This window comes from Carassius gibelio, chromosome A10 (genome assembly GCF_023724105.1).
Source record: "Carassius gibelio isolate Cgi1373 ecotype wild population from Czech Republic chromosome A10, carGib1.2-hapl.c, whole genome shotgun sequence".
NCBI lineage: Eukaryota > Metazoa > Chordata > Actinopteri > Cypriniformes > Cyprinidae > Carassius > Carassius gibelio.
Window position 1 is genome coordinate 26735406 of NC_068380.1, and position 20211 is coordinate 26755616.

The following is a 20211-nucleotide window of genomic DNA, read 5'->3' on the forward strand; positions in this document are numbered from 1 at the left end:
TTCTCTACACGCGAGGTGAGAGGGGACAAAAGCAAGGAGGCGGGGGGCGAGCGAGCGGGGGCGAGCACAGCACAGGGAAGGCAAACAAGCAAAGTGGCGGAATCAGAATATAAACAATATATCGATATATACGATATGTCAAAATCCATATCGTGTTTAAAAAATATCTCGATATATTTTAAATATCGAGATATCGCCCACCCCTAGCGAGGACCCTCTTGTATCTGCTTTGAGACACTTCTTGTTGCCAATAGGTGGCGCTATGAATATAACTGAATATGGGCATGTCAATCTATTCGGTTTCAGAGTCTTATCAACCATGTGAGGTTTGGGGCAGATTGGAGATTGTATGTCTGAGTTATAGCAACTTCATTTTTCATGGCGAATCATCGAAATTCGCCAGGCCGCCACGGACACGCCCTTTGACGAAAACTCAAAATCTTCCCAATTTAACATCGCAAAGGCCTTTAGATTAGGCATACCAAATTTGGTGTTGATCTGAATAAGTCTCTAGGAGGAGTTCGTTAAAATACAACGCATGGAAATGGCAAAAATGACACACAATTTGCTCATAATATTAAAAATAACCAACGTTCACCTTTTTACTAAAGCCACACGATGGCGGTGAGCCCGGGTGCGAGGGCCCGTTCATCGCTGCTTGCAGCTTTAATTTAGGGCTGCAACTAACGATTATTTTGATAATCGATTAATCTGTCGATTATTTTTACGATTAATCGGTTTATGTACTTATATTTTAGTTTTTTCCATTTTTTCCCCAAGTAAATTATTAATAAAGGGTCTTTATCATTCAGCATAGATTTTTAAGAGATTTTAACCATTTTGCATTGTCATATCCTCATCAAAAATATACCTGGAGTTGTTTTATTATGTTAGTAATCCTTTGTCGAACTCTTCTGCAATCAAAACACTGACCCATACTCTAGCAAAATTCACAAGGAGATTTCAAATATTGTTTTCACCATGGCAGTCCTTAGAGCTCCTAAAGTAGTTTAACATCCCAAACAAAGCTTAAGGAATCTTTGAGAACATTTTCACGAAGTATAAGGATAAAACAGAATAAAATTGCAGTGCATTGTATTTTATTATTTACTGGGAAAAAGCTTTATAGCTTATGCTGTGAAATTGTAAACAATCCTTTGAAAAAAAAAGTGCCAATGGCATGAAACCTGAATGGAACTCACAATTTAAAGTAAAATCCATCAGCAGGTTGTCCAGAAAAAAAATTGGGACACACACAAAAAACCTGCTGTGTGAAAAAGAGCAGTGAATACTTAGAAAAGAAGTGCATTTTAAATATACTCAAACATTTACCTCTCTCATTCAGTCATAATTAGGCTGCAAGTCTGAATTATGAACTGGTAAACGACAAACTGATCACATAACATGTTTGTAAAGCTTTAAATGTTAACTGTTAAAAAGCAATGTTATCAGCTTTTACGACTAAACATTTGCAAACAACCTTGTACTGGAGAATCTGCACAAATAAAATTCTTAGGGGCCGTTCACATATCGCACCTAAAAACGCGTGGAAAACGCTAGTCGCGCCGCTTTCTCCTTCTTTCCAAAGCGCTCGGGCAGAAGCGCCCCTGAGGCGTCTGCCTTTGCTAAGCAACCATGACGTGCCCTCTCCATGAAGACCCGGAAATTTCAGCAAAGGATAAATGAATGCGGTGTGGACGCGCCTGGAAAAACGGGCGCATCGCACCGCGTGCGTGTCGCGACCGCGTCGCTTCCATTATGAGACTGCATACTGCGCGCCTACATAGGAAATAACGAACTTGAGCACGCAAAAGACACGATATGTGAACTGCCCCTTAAACAGTTCAGTAGTGCAGAGTTTACAGGTTACTCTTCATTTTGAAGGCTCAAAGTAAAGTACTCCCACTTCCCGCTGTTCGGGAAGCACGTGACATAAAACGATGCCAGCTATTGGCTATTCGCTACTTCACCTGCTGTACTGGCTGAGTAAAACCTCCGGTGGCTCATTACTGCCACACTTTGGTCACCGCAGATTTGAAATATGCACGAAATGAGCCGCTTATGGCAAATAAAATTTATTTAGCGACGAATCGATTACTAAATTAGTTGACAACTATTTTAATAATCGATTTTAATCGATTAAATCGATTCGTTGTTTCAGCTCTACTTTAATTATGGCCCGAGCACCGATGGTGCGAGGACCCTATTGTATCTGCTCTGTTTATTAGGGCCCGAGCACCGAGGTGCGAGGACCCTCTTGTATCTGCTTTGTTTATTATTATTATTATTATTATTATTAGGGCCCGAGCACCGAAGTTGTGAGGACCCTATTGTATCTGCTCCGTTTATTATTAGGGCCCGAGCACCGAGGTGCGAGGACCCTCTTGTATCTGCTTTGTTTATTATTATTATTAGGGCCCGAGCACCGATGGTGCGAGGACCCTCTTGGAATTGCTCCGTTTATTAGGGCCCGAGCACCGATGGTGTGAGGACCCTCTTGGAATTGCTCCGTTTATTATTATTAGGGGCCAAGCACCGAAAGTGCGTAGGACCCTCTTGTTTTTGTTGGCGTTCTTATTAGGGGCCAAGCACCGAAGGTGCGTAGGCACCTATTGTTTTCGTTGGCGTTATTATTATTAGGGGCCAAGCACCGAAGGTGCGAAGGCACCTATTGTGTTTGTTGGCGTTATTATTAGGGGCCAAGCACCGAAGGTGCGAAGGCACCTATTGTGTTTGTTGGCGTTATTAGGGGCCAAGCACCGAAGGTGCGTAGGCACCTATTGTTTTCGTTGGCGTTATTAGGGGCCAAGCACCGAAGGTGCGAAGGCACCTATTGTGTTTGTTGGCGTTATTAGGGGCCAAGCACCGAAGGTGCGTAGGCACCTATTGTTTTCGTTGGCGTTATTAGGGGCCAAGCACCGAAGGTGCGAAGGCACCTATTGTGTTCGTTGGCGTTATTAGGGGCCAAGCACCGAAGGTTGAAGTCGGGTGGGGGCTGCCATCTTTTAGCAGAACTTCACTTGCGTTAGCATTCCCATTGACTCCCATTCATTTTGGCGTCACTTTGACAGCGAATAACTTTACATCTGAGGCGTTTAAAGACTCCGTTTGTCCATTATTTATTTCTAAAGATACACGACAATGTATAAAGGGCTCCATTACCTTCTATGTTACATTATGGCCCCGTATAAACAGTTTTTGTAAAAAATAGGCTAACGATTGCGTCATAAACACTCGTCTCTCTGTCGCATTATCGTACAGACAGGAGGAGAAGCTCGCAGGCAATTAACTTAATATGGAGTACTGGCGTTACATTTTAAAATACTATACAAATTAATTAATCAGAATACTTACTCCTGCTCACTCACGTCAAAGAACTCCCCGCTCAAGCTTATATTTCAATTTCGTTTTTTCTTTAATTTAAATTTCATTTTTTCTAATTTAAATTTCGTTTTTTTCTTTAATTTAAATTTCTGGTTTTTTTTTTTTCGTTTTTCATTTAAATTTCCTTTTTCTTTATTTAAATATACCCTTACTGTGCCAATTTGTTAGTCAGAAAAATATTACACTACCTTAAAAGTATTGCTTAATTTAATAGACCTGTGTTTGTGCATTTTATATATCACTAGTGCAGGGCCGGCTTTGCCGACAGGCGACACAGGCGGCCGCCTGGGGCACCATCTGCTGGACGGGGCGCAAAATTGCAGGATTATATAAAAAAAAGTTAATTAAATGTATCGTATTATGAAAGCTGCTTCTCTATTGTTTTCCACTGTATCCTACAGGTTGTTGCTTTTAAAGTGTTGTTGTGTGAACATTAAAAAAAAAAAAAAGCTCTCGCCTTGGGCACCAAATAACCTAGAGCCGGCCATGCACTAGTGCAGTGTCCGTTCTTGGAGCATAAGCCCTGCCCGCGTGAGGTGCGCCGCTTCCCGCTCGCGCTGTTCTGACTGTAGCTTACTAAAAGTTAATTAGGTGCGAGGAGGTGCGAGGACCCTCTTGTATCTGCTTTGAGACACTTCTTGTTGCCAATAGGTGGCGCTATGAATATAACTGAATATGGGCATGTCAATCTATTCAGTTTCAGAGTCTTATCAACCATGTGAGGTTTGGGGCAGATTGGAGATTGTATGTCTGAGTTATAGCAACTTCATTTTTCATGGCGAATCATCGAAATTCGCCAGGCCGCCACGGACACGCCCTTTGACGAAAACTCAAAATCTTCCCAATTTAACATCGCAAAGGCCTTTAGATTAGGCATACCAAATTTGGTGTTGATCTGAATAAGTCTCTAGGAGGAGTTCGTTAAAATACAACGCATGGAAATGGCAAAAATGACACACAATTTGCTCATAATATTAAAAATAACCAACGTTCACCTTTTTACTAAAGCCACACGATGGCGGTGAGCCCGGGTGCGAGGGCCCGTTCATCGCTGCTTGCAGCTTTAATTATGGCCCGAGCACCGATGGTGCGAGGACCCTATTGTATCTGCTCCGTTTATTATTAGGGCCCGAGCACCGAGGTGCGAGGACCCTCTTGTATCTGCTTTGTTTATTATTATTATTAGGGCCCGAGCACCGATGGTGCGAGGACCCTCTTGGAATTGCTCCGTTTATTAGGGCCCGAGCACCGATGGTGTGAGGACCCTCTTGGAATTGCTCCGTTTATTATTATTAGGGGCCAAGCACCGAAAGTGCGTAGGACCCTCTTGTTTTTGTTGGCGTTCTTATTAGGGGCCAAGCACCGAAGGTGCGTAGGCACCTATTGTTTTCGTTGGCGTTATTATTATTAGGGGCCAAGCACCGAAGGTGCGAAGGCACCTATTGTGTTTGTTGGCGTTATTATTAGGGGCCAAGCACCGAAGGTGCGAAGGCACCTATTGTGTTTGTTGGCGTTATTAGGGGCCAAGCACCGAAGGTGCGTAGGCACCTATTGTTTTCGTTGGCGTTATTAGGGGCCAAGCACCGAAGGTGCGAAGGCACCTATTGTGTTCGTTGGCGTTATTAGGGGCCAAGCACCGAAGGTGCGTAGGCACCTATTGTAATCGTTGGCGTTATTATTATTCTGCTTCTTCTTCTTCTTCTTCTTCTTCTTCTTCTTCTTCCGCCGCAAGTCTATGGCAGCCCATAGAACCGATTGCGGGAAAGTTGTATAATTTGGCACACTGATAGAGGACAGTCCCAACATTAACCACAGCAAATTTGAAATCTCTATCTCCTACTCTCTAGCGCCACCACTTGTCCAAACTTTCAATGTTTGTATGCTAATAACTTTTGAACCGTAAGCCAGAAAATGGAAATTCTTTTTTCTCCTGAATCCTTGGCTCATGCCAAGTCGAATGAATCCCGAAATTCAAAAATCGCAAGGTTTAGTTTTTTCGCTATTTTCAATTATTCGAAAAACGTACTTTTTCGAACTCGTCCTAGACGGTCAGTCCAATTGCCACGAGAATTGTCTCAGATCATCTTCAGACCAGGCCGGCAAAAAGTTATGGAATTCAAGTTGATTCGCCCAACCGTTGTCGAATGACACGTAAACAAATTTGACGAAAAACACGCAAAAATGCACGTGAGGCTATATCTCTGCAACGGTTTGTCCTATTGAGACCAAACTTGGTGTGTGTTATAACAAGCATGACGTGAGACTACCTGCAGTGTTTCGACACATCGCCACCTAGTGGTCAGGAGATATTAAAAATGCATATTTTGGCTTATAACTTCTGAATGGTTTGGCCAAAAATCACACAACTGGTCTCTTTAGATTCAGTGAGTCATGTCGAGTCGAATGATATCCAATTTTCCTGTGTCGGCCATTTTAGGCGTCGGCCATTTTGAATTATGTTTTAAAATGCTGTATTTTTTGAATGCAGCATCGTATCGTTTCGCAAATAATTACAAAAATATTCGGCTCCATGCCCTGAAGGTACTCAAAGTTTGGTGGCAGCGCCACCTTGTGGCCAATAGTTATAATGAAATATCACATAAATGCTATTAACTTTTGAATAAATTAGACTATTAAAATTAAAATGGTCTCGCTATATTCTGTGGGTCATGCCAAGAGCATTGATATCAATTATGTGAAAATTGGCTATACTTCCTGTCCGCCATTTTGCTTAATGTTGAAAACCTACTTTTTCGAACTCCTCCTAGACCGTTAGTCCGATTTTCACCAAATTTGACGTGAATCATCTTCAGACCATGCTGGCAAAAAGTTATGGATTTCGTGTCGATATACGAAACGGTTCTCATTTAGCGCATCAAAGAATTTCCTGGAAGGGTGCCAAAATGCATTTGAGGCTGTATCTCTGCAACACTTTGACATATTTGCACCAAACTTTGTATGTGTCATCGCCACCTCACACTGACCATGCCACATAAATTTGGTAACAGCGCCACCTATTGGTCAAAAGTAATAAACCATTCATTAACCATGAATAATTGCACTTATAAAAATGCTAATAACTTTTAAATGCATTAGCCTATTGCAATGGAACTGGGCTCAAAATATTCCCTGGCTTATGCCGATAACATAGATACCAAATATGCCATAGTAAGCTGAACTTCCGGTCCGCCATTTTGATTTATGTTGAAAACATACTTTTTCGAACTCCTCATCAACCGTATGTCCGATTTTCACCAAATTCGAATCAAATGATCTTCAGACTATGGTGACTCAAAGTTATGGATTTTGAGTCGATAGATAAAACCGTTTTCGAATACCAAAGTGACGAATTTGAGGCACAATGAGAAAATGACACTTAAGGCTGTATCCCTGGAATGCTTTGGCATATTGACACCAAACTTTGTGTGTGTCATTGAAAAGTCACACAGAGTACACCAAATTGATTTTATAACAGTGCCACCTATTGGTCAAGCTTGATAAGCCAAGTAATCATGCTTCTAGAGGTGGTATTATGATTTTTTTTTTAGCCATTTCAATTACAATGATTCCAAAATTGCTGTTATTGCTCATCAATGTATTTGGTGTGATGCTTCATGCGATGCTTATCTTTTACATTTGCCGTTGGAGTGCTTGGCCCCGTAATTGCTGCTTGCAGCTATATTTAGGGGCCAAGCACCGAAGGTGCGAGGCACCTATTGTTTTTGTTCCGGTTCTTAATAATAATAATAATAATAATAATAATAATAAATATAGCTGCAAGCAGCAATTACGGGGCCAAGCACTCCAACGGCAAATGTAGGAGCTAAGCATCGCATGAAGCATCACACCAAATTCATTAATGAGCAATAACAGCAATTTTGGAATTATTGTAATTGAAATGGCAAAAAAAAATCATAATACCACCTCTAGTAGCATGATTACTTGGCTTATCAAGCTTGACCAATAGGTGGCACTGTTATAAAATCAATTTGGTGTACTCTGTGTGACTTTTCAATGACACACACAAAGTTTGGTGTCAATATGCCAAAGCATTCCAGGGATACAGCCTCAAGTGTCATTTTCTCATTGTGCCTCAAATTCGTCGATGTGGTATGCGAAAACGGTTTTGTCTATCGACTCAAAAGCCATAACTTTGAGTCAGCATAGTCTGAAGATCATTTGATTCGAATTTGGTGAAAATCGGACCTACGGTTGATGAGGAGTTCGACAAAGTAGGTTTTCAACATAAATCAAAATGGCGGACCGGAAGTTCAGCTTACTATGGTATATTTGGTATCTATGTTATCGGCATAAACCAGGGAATATTTTGAGCCCAGTTCCATTCGAATGGGCTAATGCAATAAAAAGTTATTAGCATTTTTACAAGTGTAATTATTCATGGTTAATGAATGGTTTATTACTCTTGACCAATAGGTGGCGCTGTCACCAAATTTATGTGGCATGGTCAGTGTGAGGTGGCGATGACACATACAAAGTTTGGTGCAAATATGTCAAAGTGTTGCAGAGATACAGCCTCAAATGCATTTTGGCACCCTTCCAGCAAATTCGTTGATGCGCTAAATGAGAACCGTTACGTATATCGACACAAAATCCATAACTTTTTGCCAGCATGGTCTGAAGATGATTCACGTCAAATTTGGTGAAAATTGGGCTAACGGTCTAGGAGGAGTTCGAAAAAGTAGGTTTTCAACATTAAGCAAAATGGCGGACAGGAAGTAAGGCCAATTTTCACATTATTGGTATCAATACTCTCGGCATGACCCACAGAATATAGCGAGACCATTTTAATTTTAATAGACTAATTTATTCAGAAGTTATTAGCGTTTATGTGATATTTCATTATAACTATTGGCCACAAGGTGGCGCTGCCACCAAACTTTTTGAGTACCTTCAGGGCATGGAGCCGAATATTTTTGTAATTATTTGCGAAACGATACGATGCTGCGTTCAAAAAATACAGCATTTTGAAACATAATTCAAAATGGCCGACGCCTAAAATGGCCGACACAGGAAAATTGGATATCATTCGACTCGACATGACTCACTGAATCTAAAGAGACCAGTTGTGTGATTTTTGGCCAAACCATTCAGTAGTTATAAGCCAAAATATGCATTTTTCATATCTCCTGACCACTAGGTGGCGCTGTGTCGAAACACAGCAGGTAGTCTCAGTTCATGCTTGTTATAACACACGCCAAGTTTGGTCTCAATATGACAAACCGTTGCCGGGATATAGCCTCACGTGCATGTTTGCGTGCTTTTCGTCAAATTTGTTTACGTGTCATTCGACAACAGTTGGACGAATCAACTTGAATTCCATAACTTTTTGCCAGCATGGTCAGAAGATGATCTGAGCCAATTTTCGTGGCAATCGGACTAACCGTCTAGGACGAGTTCGAAAAAGTAGGTTTTTCGAATAATTGAAAATAGCGAAAAAACTAAACCTTGCGATTTTTGAATTTTAGGGTTCATTCGACTTGGCCTGAGCCAAGGATTCAGAGGAAAAAAGAATTTCCATTTTCTGGCTTACGGTTCAAAAGTTATTAGCATACAAACATTGAAAGTTTGGACAAGTGGTGGCGCTAGAGAGTAGGAGTTAGAGGCTTCAAATTTGCTATAGTTAATGTTGGGACTGTCCTCTATCAGTGTGCCAAATTATACAACTTTCCCGCAAACGGTTCTATGGGCTGCCATAGACTTGCGGCGGAAGAAGAAGAAGAAGAAGAATAATAATAATAACGCCAACGAAAACAATAGGTGCCTACGCACCTTCGGTGCTTGGCCCCTAATAATAATAATAATAATAATATTATTCTTCCGACTGGGAGTCTATGGCAGCCCATAGAACCGAATGCGGGAAAGTTGTTTTGGTTTGACATTCTGATAGAGGACAGTGCCAACATTAAGTACACCAATTTTGGTGTGTCTAAGACATTCCCTCTAGCGCCACCAACTGTCCGAAATTTCACTTTAATTTTGTTAACTTTTTAACCGTGAGGCCAATCAACAAAATTCTTTTTTCCTCTGATTTCTGAGCTCAAGCCAATTCGATTGCACCCTATACAGTCATTTTCCGTCATAGAAATATGGCCGCCATTTAGAATTTTTTTAAAAACATACTTTTTCGAACTCGTCCTAGACGGTTTGTCCGATTCACACAAAAATTGAACCAGGTCATCTTCAGGCAGTGCTGACCAAAAGTTATGCAAATCAAATTGATTCGTCAAACCGTTTTTGATAAACGCTCTAACAAATTTTACGTAACGCTTACAAAAACAGTCGTAAGGCTGTATCTCGGCAACGACTTATCCTATTCAGACCAAACCTGGTACATGTCATAACAAGCATGACTTGAGGCTACTTGCTGCGTTTCGGCGCAGCGCCACCTACTGGTCCGGAGATATGGAAAATTGCTATTTTTGCTTATAACTTCTAAACAGTTTGTCCAAAAATCATAACATTGGTCTTGTTAGATTCAGGGCAACATGCCGAGTCGACTGATATCCAATTTTACCATCTCGGCCATTTTGACTGTCGGCCATTTTGAATTTTGTGCTAAAATGCTGTATTTTCAGAACGCATCAACGGATTGTTACAAAAAATGGTATGGGTCATCAGTACAATGTCCTGAAGGAGCGTGAGAAGTTTCGAAACAGCGCCACCTAGTGGTGATCATCCTTATTTAAATGCTTATAACCTTGGGTGTGGTCGACTTATTTTCTCGAGACTCACCAAATTGGACTCCTGAAACCTTACCGAGTCCAACGATACCAAACATTCTAGGTTTCGCCTTACGGTTTGTGTAGCGTTGTGATTTAGCGCTTAAAAAAACATCTGGCTATATCTTTGAAACCGCTTGTCTGATCGAGACGAAACCACCGTCAGAAGTTCGGAAACATAGGTCGATAGCTATACGCCAATGCCCAAATGCCAAAATATTGATAGTAAGGGGTAGTAATATTCAATCAAAGTCAAGAGTCAGTCAATTTTTACGTGCTTTTTCATATAAATGCCCATAACTCTGAAGTGAATTGAGATATTTTCACCAAAATTGACACACATATGTATGGGCTCACTCTGAGCAAATATAAAAAAAATGGTTGGACTGAGCCTCTTGGTGGCGCTATAATAGAACAAAACATGAAATTCTCATTGACTTCAATACAGTTTTGTAAAATAAAATGCTATACTAAACAAATGCATTGGTGTAATATTACAAAACTCAGAATGTGTCAACAACACCATCCCCTGAAGGTACTCAAAATATTTTGAAACAGCGCCACCTAGTGGTCAAAGGTTATAACTCAATTTACATAAAGGCTAATAACTTTTGAATTAATCTGGCTATTGACATCATGCTGGTCTTTTTAGATTCCTTGGGTCAAGTCGAGAACATAAAATACAAAGTTTACCTTATTTGGCTGAACTCCCTGTCCGCCATTTTGATTAGTGTTGAAAACCTACATTTTCGAACTCCTCCTAGACCGTTAGTCCGATTTTCACCAAATTTGACGTGGATCATTTTCGGACCATTCTGGCAAAAAGTTATGGATTTTGTGTCCATATAAGAAACGGTTCTCATTTAGGGCATCAAAAAATCTGCTGGAAGGGTGCCAAAATGCGTTTGAGGCTGTATCTCTGCAATGCTTTGACATATTTGCACCAAACTTTGTATGTGTCATCGTCACCTCACACTGACCATTACAAACTAATTTGGTAACAGTGCCACCTATTGGTTACACGTGAAAAGCCAATAAATCCTATTACTAGTTGTTGTGTTTATAGTTTTCAAGCCATTTTGCCTAAAATAATCTTAAAACTGTCTTAATTACTCATTCCTGCCGTTCGTCTGAAGCTTGCTTCTGTAGTGCTTGGCCCCGTTATTGCTGCTTGCAGCTATATTTATTATTAGGGGCCAAGCACCGAAGGTGCGTAGGCACCTATTGTTTTCGTTGGCGTTATTATTATTAGGGGCCAAGCACCGAAGGTGCGTAGGACCCTCTTGTTTTTGTTGGCGTTCTTATTATTATTATTATTATTCTTCCGACTGGGCGTCTATGGCAGCCCATAGAACCGAATGCGGGAAAGTTGTAATGGTTTGACATTCTGATAGAGGACAGTGCCAACATTAAGTACACCAATTTTGGTGTGTCTAAGTCAATCCCTCTAGCGCCACCAACTGTCCGAAATTTCACTTTAATTTTGTTAATAACTTTTTAACCCTAAGGCCAATCAACGAAATTCTTTTTTCTTCTGATTTCTGAGCTCATGCCGATTCGATTGCACCCTACGAAGTCATTTCCGTCATAGAAATATGACCGCCATTTTGAATTTCTTTAAAAACCTACTTTTTCGAACTCGTCCTAGACGGTTTGTCCGATTCACACGAAAATTAAACCATATCATCCTCAGGCAGAGCTGACCAAAAGTTATGCAAATCAAATTGATTCGTCAAACCGTTTTCGATAAACGCTCTAACAAATTTTATGTAGTGCTTACAAAAACGGTCGTAAGGCTGTATCTCGGCAACGACTTATCCTATTCAGACCAAACTTGGTACATGTCATAACAAGCATGACCTGAGGCAACATGCTGTGATTGGGCGCAGCGCCACCTACTGATCCGGAGATATGAAAAACTGCTATTTTTGCTTATAACTTCTGAACAGTTTGTCCAAAAATCATAACATTGGTCTTGTTAGATTCAGGGCAACATGCCGAGTCGACTGATATCCAATTTGACCATTTCGGCCATTTTGACTGTCGGCCATTTTGAATTTTGTGCTAAAATGCTGTATTTTCTGAACACATCAACGGATTGTTACGAAACATGGTATGGGTCATCAGCACAATGTCCTGAAGGAGTATGAGAAGTTTCGAAACAGCGCCACCTAGTGGTGATCTTCTATTTTTAAATGCTTATAACTTTGGGTGTGGTTGACTTATTTTCACGAGACTCATCAAATTGGACTCCTGAAACCTTACCGAGTCCTATGATACCAAACATGCTAGGTTTTGCCTTTCGGTTTGTGTAGCGTTGTGATTTAGCGCTTAAAAAACATTTGGCTATATCTTCGAAACCGCTTGTCTGATCGAGACGAAACCACCGTCAGAAGTTCGGAAACATAGGTCGATAGCTATACGCCAATGCCCAAATGCCAAAATATTGATAGTAAGGGGTAGTAATATTCAATCAAAGTCAAGAGTCAGTCATTTTTTACGTGCTTTTTCATATAAATGTCTATAACTCTGAAGTGAATTGAGATATTTTCACCAAAATTGACACACATATGTATGGGCTCACTCTGAGCACACATAAAAAAATGGTGGGACTGAGCCTCTTGGTGGCGCTATAATAGAACAAAACATGAAATTCTCATTGACTTCAATACAGTTTTGTGAAATAAAATGCTATACTAAACAAATGCATTGGTGTAATATTACGAAACTCAGAATGTGCCAACAACACCATCCCCTGAAGGTATTCAAAATATTTTGAAACAGCGCCACCTAGTGGTCAAAAGTTATAACTCAATTTACGTAAAGGCTAATAACTTTTGAATAAATCTGGCTATTGACATGACGCTGGTCTTTGTAGATTCCTTGGGTCAAGTCGAGAACATAGATACAAAGTTTTCCTTATTTGGCTGAACTTCCTGTCCGCCATTTTGATTAATGTTGAAAACCTACTTTTTCGAACTCCTCCTAGACCGTTTGTCAGATTTTCACCAAATTTGACGTGGCTCATCTTCAGAACATGCTGGCAAAAAGTTATGGATTTCGTGTCGACATACGAAACGGTTCTCATTTAGCGCATCAACAAATCTGCTTGAAGGGTGCCAAAATGCATTTGAGGCTGTATCTCTGCAAAGCTTTGACATATTTGCACCAAACTTTGTATGTGTCATCGACACCTCACACTGACCGTTCCAAACTAATTTGGTAACAGCACCACCTATTGGTTACACGTGATAAGCCAATAAATCCTATTACTAGTTGTTGTGTTGATTGTTTTCAAGCCATTTTGCCTAAAATAATCTTAAAACTGTCTTAATTACTCATTCCTGCCGTTCGTCTGAAGCTTGCTTCTGTAGTGCTTGGCCCCGTAATTGCTGCTTGCAGCTATATTTCTTCTTCTTCTTCTTCCGCCGCAAGTCTATGGCAGCCCATAGAACCGATTGCGGGAAAGTTGTATAATTTGGCACACTGATAGAGGACAGTCCCAACATTAACTATAGCAAATTTGAAGCCTCTAACTCCTACTCTCTAGCGCCACCACTTGTCCAAACTTTCAATGTTTGTATGCTAATAACTTTTGAACCGTAAGCCAGAAAATGGAAATTCTTTTTTCCTCTGAATCCTTGGCTCAGGCCAAGTCGAATGAACCCTAAAATTCAAAAATCGCAAGGTTTAGTTTTTTCGCTATTTTCAATTATTCGAAAAACCTACTTTTTCGAACTCGTCCTAGACGGTTAGTCCGATTGCCACGAAAATTGGCTCAGATCATCTTCAGACCATGCTGGCAAAAAGTTATGGAATTCAAGTTGATTCGTCCAACTGTTGTCGAATGACACGTAAACAAATTTGACAAAAAGCACGCAAACATGCACGTGAGGCTATATCCCGGCAACGGTTTGTCATATTGAGACCAAACTTGGCGTGTGTTATAACAAGCATGAACTGAGACTACCTGCTGTGTTTCGACACAGCGCCACCTAGTGGTCAGGAGATATGAAAAATGCATATTTTGGCTTATAACTACTGAATGGTTTGGCCAAAAATCACACAACTGGTCTCTTTAGATTCAGTGAGTCATGTCGAGTCGAATGATATCCAATTTTCCTGTGTCGGCCATTTTAGGCGTCGGCCATTTTGAATTATGTTTCAAAATGCTGTATTTTTTGAACGCAGCATCGTATCGTTTCGCAAATAATTACAAAAATATTCGGCTCCATGCCCTGAAGGTACTCAAAAAGTTTGGTGGCAGCGCCACCTTGTGGCCAATAGTTATAATGAAATATCACATAAACGCTAATAACTTTTGAATAAATTAGTCTATTAAAATTAAAATGGTCTCGCTATATTCTGTGGGTCATGCCGAGAGTATTGATACCAATAATGTGAAAATTGGCCTTACTTCCTGTCCGCCATTTTGCTTAATGTTGAAAACCTACTTTTTCGAACTCCTCCTAGACCGTTAGCCCAATTTTCACCAAATTTGACGTGAATCATCTTCAGACCATGCTGGCAAAAAGTTATGGATTTTGTGTCGATATACGTAACGGTTCTCATTTAGCGCATCAACGAATTTGCTGGAAGGGTGCCAAAATGCATTTGAGGCTGTATCTCTGCAACACTTTGACATATTTGCACCAAACTTTGTATGTGTCATCGCCACCTCACACTGACCATGCCACATAAATTTGGTAACAGCGCCACCTATTGGTCAAGAGTAATAAACCATTCATTAACCATGAGTAATTACACTTTTTAAAATGCTAATAACTTTTTAGTCCATTAGCCTATTGCAACGAAACTGGGCTCAAAATATTCCCTGGCTTATGCCGATAACATAGATACCAAATATGCCAGTGTTTACTGAAGTTCCGGTCCACCATTTTGATTTATGTGGAAAACCTACTTTTTCGAACTCCTCATGAACCGTATGTCCAATTTTCACCAAATTCGAATCAGATGATCTTCAGACTATGTTGACACAAAGTTATGGATTTTGTGTCGATAGACAAAACCGTTTTCGCATACCAAAGCGACGAAGTTGAAACACAATGACAAAATGACACTTGAGGCTGCATCTCTGGAATGCTGTGGCATATTAACACCAAACTTTGTGTGTGTCATTGAAAAGTCAAACAGAGTACACCAAATTGATTTCATAACAGTGCCACCTATTGGTCAAACTTTATAAGCCAAGTAATCATGCTACTAGAGGTGGTATTATGATTTTTTTTTTGCCATTTCAATTACAATAATTCCAAAATTACTGTTATTGCTCATTAATGTATTTGGTGTGATGCTTCATGCCATGCTTAGCTCCTACATTTGCCGTTGGAGTGCTTGGCCCCGTAATTGCTGCTTGCAGCTATATTTAGGGGCCAAGCACCGAAGGTGCGAAGGCACCTATTGTGTTTGTTGGCGTTATTATTAGGGGCCAAGCACCGAAGGTGCGTAGGACCCTCTTGTTTTTGTTGGCGTTCTTATTATTATTATTATTATTCTTCCGACTGGGCGTCTATGGCAGCCCATAGAACCGAATGCGGGAAAGTTGTAATGGTTTGACATTCTGATAGAGGACAGTGCCAACATTAAGTACACCAATTTTGGTGTGTCTAAGTCAATCCCTCTAGCGCCACCAACTGTCCAAAATTTCACTTTAATTTTGTTAATAACTTTTTAACCCTAAGGCCAATCAACGAAATTCTTTTTTCCTCTGATTTCTGAGCTCATGCCGATTCGATTGCACCCTACGAAGTTATTTCCGTCATAGAAATATGACCGCCATTTTGAATTTCTTTAAAAACCTACTTTTTCGAACTCGTCCTAGACGGTTTGTCCGATTCACACGAAAATTAAACCATATCATCCTCAGGCAGTGCTGACCAAAAGTTATGCAAATCAAATTGATTCGTCAAACCGTTTTCGATAAACGCTCTAACAAATTTTATGTAGTGCTTACAAAAACAGTCGTAAGGCTGTATCTCGGCAACGACTTATCCTATTCAGACCAAACTTGGTACATGTCATAACAAGCATGACCTGAGGCAACATGCTGTGATTGGGCGCAGCGCCACCTACTGATCCGGAGATATGAAAAACTGCTATTTTTGCTTATAACTTCTGAACAGTTTGTCCAAAAATCATAACATCGGTCTTGTTAGATTCAGGGCAACATGCCGAGTCGACTGATATCCAATTTGACCATTTCGGCCATTTTGACTGTCGGCCATTTTGAATTTTGTGCTAAAATGCTGTATTTTCTGAACACATCAACGGATTGTTACGAAACATGGTATGGGTCATCAGCACAATGTCCTGAAGGAGTATGAGAAGTTTCGAAACAGCGCCACCTAGTGGTGATCTTCTATTTTTAAATGCTTATAACTTTGGGTGTGGTCGACGTATTTTCACCAGACTCATCAAATTGGACTCCTGAAACCTTACAGAGTCCTACAATACCAAACATGCTAGGTTTTGCCTTACGGTTTGTGTAGCGTTGTGATTTAGCGCTTAAAAAACATTTGGCTATATCTTCGAAACCGCTTGTCTGATCGAGACGAAACCACCGTCAGAAGTTCGGAAACATAGGTCGATAGCTATACGCCAATGCCCAAATGCAAAAATATTGATAGTAAGGGGTAGTAATATTCAATCAAAGTCAAGAGTCAGTCAATTTTTACGTGTTTTTTCATGTAAATGTCTATAACTCTGAAGTGAATTGAGATATTTTCACCAAAATTGACACGCATATGTATGGGCTCACTCTGATGACACAAAAGAAATGGTGGGACTGAGCCTCTTGGTGGCGCTATAATAGAACAAAACATGAAATTCCCATTGACTTCAATACAGTTTTGTGAAATAAAAGGCTATACTAAACAAATGCATTGGTGTTATATTCCACAACTCAGAATGTGCCAACAACATCATCCCCTGAAGGTACTCAAAATATTTTGAAACAGAGCCACCTAGTGGTCAAAAGTTATAACTCAATTTACATAAAGGCTAATAACTTTTGAAAAGATCTGGCTATTGACATGACGCTGATCTTAATAGATTCCTTGGGTCAAGCCGAGAACATAGATATCAAGTTTTCCTTATTTGGCTGAACTTCCTGTCCGCCATTTTGATTAATGTTGAAAACCTACTTTTTCGAACTCCTCCTAGACCGTTAATCAGATTTTCACCAAATTGGACGTGGATCATCTTCAGACTATGCTGGCAAAATGTTATGGATTTCATGTCGATATACGAAACGGTTCTCATTTAGCGCATCAACGAATTTGCTGGAATGGTGCCAAAATGCATTTGAGGCTGTATCTCTGCAAAGCTTTGACATATTTGCACCAAACTTTGTATGTGTCATCGACACCTCACACTGACCGTTCCAAACTAATTTGGTAACAGCACCACCTATTGGTTACACGTGATAAGCGAATAAATCCTATTACTAGTTGTTGTGTTGATTGTTTTCAAGCCATTTTGCCTAAAATAATCTTAAAACTGTCTTAATTACTCATTCCTGCCGTTCGTCTGAAGCTTGCTTCTGTAGTGCTTGGCCCCGTTATTGCTGCTTGCAGCTATATTTATTATTCTTCTTCTTCCACCAAGTCTATGGTAGCCCATAGAACCGATTGCGGGAAAGTTGTATAATTTGGCACACTAATAGAGGACTGTCTGAACATTAACCGTAGCAAATTTGAAGTCTCTAACTCAAACTCTCTAGCGCCACCAATTGTCTAAACTTTCAAAAACTTGATGCTAATAACTCTTGAACCGTAAGCCACAAAATGAAAATTCTTTTTTCCTGTGATTCCTTGGCTCATGCCGAGTCGAATGGACACCGAAATTCAAAAATCGCAAGGCTTAGTTTTTTCGCTATCGTCAATTGTTCGTAAAACCTACTTTTTCGAACTCGTCCTAGGCCGTTGCACCGATTGTCACGAAAATTGAATCAGATAATCTTCAGACCATGCTGGCAAAAAGTTATGGAATTCAAGTTGATTTCTCAAACCGTTTCCGAATAGCTCATGAACGAATTCTTCGAAAAGCACGCAAACGTGAACGTGAGGCTATATCTCCGCAACGGTTTGGCCTATTGAGACCAATCTTGGTGGGTCTTATAACAACCATTCCCTGGGACTACCTGCAGTGTTTCGGCGCTGTGCCCCCTAGTGGTCAGGAGATATGAAAAATGCATGTTTTTGCTCATAACTTCTGAACGGTTTTGCCAAAAATCACAAAAGTGGTGTCTTTAGATTCAGTGCATCATTCCGAGTCGAATGATACCGAATTTTCCCAATTCGGCCATTTTGGGCGTCGGCCATTTTGGATTTAGTTGTAAATTGCTGTATCTTAAGAATGAAGTTCCGTATCGTTTCGCAAATAATTACAAAAATGTCCGGCTCCATGCCCTGAATGTACACAAAAAAATTGGGGGCAGCGCCACCTTGTGGTCAATAGTTATAACGATTTTTCGAAAAATGCTAATATCTTTTGCATACATTAGCCTATTGTAACAAAACTTATGTTGATAGATTCCTTGGGTCATGCCGAGAACACCGATACCCCATTTGTAAATTTTGGCAAAATTTCCTGTCCGCCATTTTGATTCATGTTGAAAACCTACTTTTTCGAACTCCTCCTAGACCGTTGCTCAGATTTTCACCAAATTTGATTTGGATCATCTTCAGACCATGCTGGCCAAAAGTTATGGAATTTGTGTCGATACACGTAACCGTTTTCAATTAGCGTACCAACGAATTTGCTGGAAAGATGCCAAACTGCATCTGAGGCTGTATCTCTGCAAAGGTTGGAGATATTTACACAAAACTTAATATGTGACATTGTCACATCACATTGACCACGCCACATCATTTTGGTCACAGCGCCACCTATTGGTCAAGAGTAATAAACCAATCAATAACCGCTAATTATTACATTTCCAATAATGCTAATAACTTTTGATTGCATTAGCCTATTATCATGAAACATGTCTCAAAATGTTCCTTGGGACATGCCGACAACATACATACCAATTATGTCATATTAAGCAAAACTTCCTGTCCGCCATTTTGATTCATGTTGAAAACCTTTTTTTTTAAACTCATCCTCAACCGTTTGTCTGATTTTCACCAAAATTGAATCAGATCATCTTCAGACCGTGCTGACAAAAAGTTATGGATTTCGTGTCAATAGACGAAACCGTTTTTGTACAGCGCTGCTTCAGATGTCAGGCATCTTCACAAAATGAGTCTGAGGCTATATCTCTGCAAAGCTTTGTTGTAATTAAGCCAAACTTGTGTGTGCCATTGTCTAACATGGAGAATAGGCTCACAGACACTCACACACAGAAATGAAATGGTTCAACTATTATATGAATAATCAATAAGCATGATTACACACACACACACACACACACACACACACACACACACAGAGAAGTACATGCCCACACATTTTGTTATATGTAGATATTTGAAATAAATTATAGGTGACACACAACTCACAGAAAGACTTATTTTCTTACATTTCTATGTCAGGTTTCATTGCATTCATATTCTGACATAATAGTAAACATTTGATATACATGTATGAATAAATGGTTGAACTTTCACTCAATGTGATCTTAAATGCTTGAACAGTAATATTAAATAATAGTAATATATATTTTTCTAGATGAATCAATCATCGAGACAATGAACTGTAATGTTTTAGTCTTTAGTGAGCCCATTAGTGGTCTTCCAGTGACATCTAGTGGTCGTAAATGCAATTTATCATACAACACTGTCTCTTTAACCTTTATAACTGTTATATGTTGTCTTAATTTCATTCCAAAGAAGCATACGCAATTTATGTATAATTTCACAGTCTAGATAATAGTACTGCACTGATTTTAAATAACCTAGATATGGCTGACAGTAAAAGAATAGAACAGAATTACAGACACACACAAACATGAAATGTTTAAACTAGTATATTAATACTCAATAAGCATGCTTAAACCCACACACAGATGCACACATTTTGTTAAATATATAGATAATTAAAATAAATGATGGGTGATAAAACC

The 20211-nt window shown here is 39.8% G+C and overlaps 2 long non-coding RNA genes across 3 annotated transcripts in view; one reads left to right on the plus strand and one right to left on the minus strand.

The window, feature by feature from the left end:
- LOC128021624 (uncharacterized) overlaps positions 1-20211 on the minus strand; it is a 114721-nt gene that overhangs the window by 7555 nt on the left and 86955 nt on the right. The window lies entirely within an intron of this gene.
- LOC128021627 (uncharacterized) lies at positions 2300-7118 on the plus strand. Its single transcript, XR_008185626.1, has 3 exons — positions 2300-2924; positions 4812-4920; positions 7087-7118. It is a non-coding gene; the product is annotated as an uncharacterized LOC128021627 (long non-coding RNA).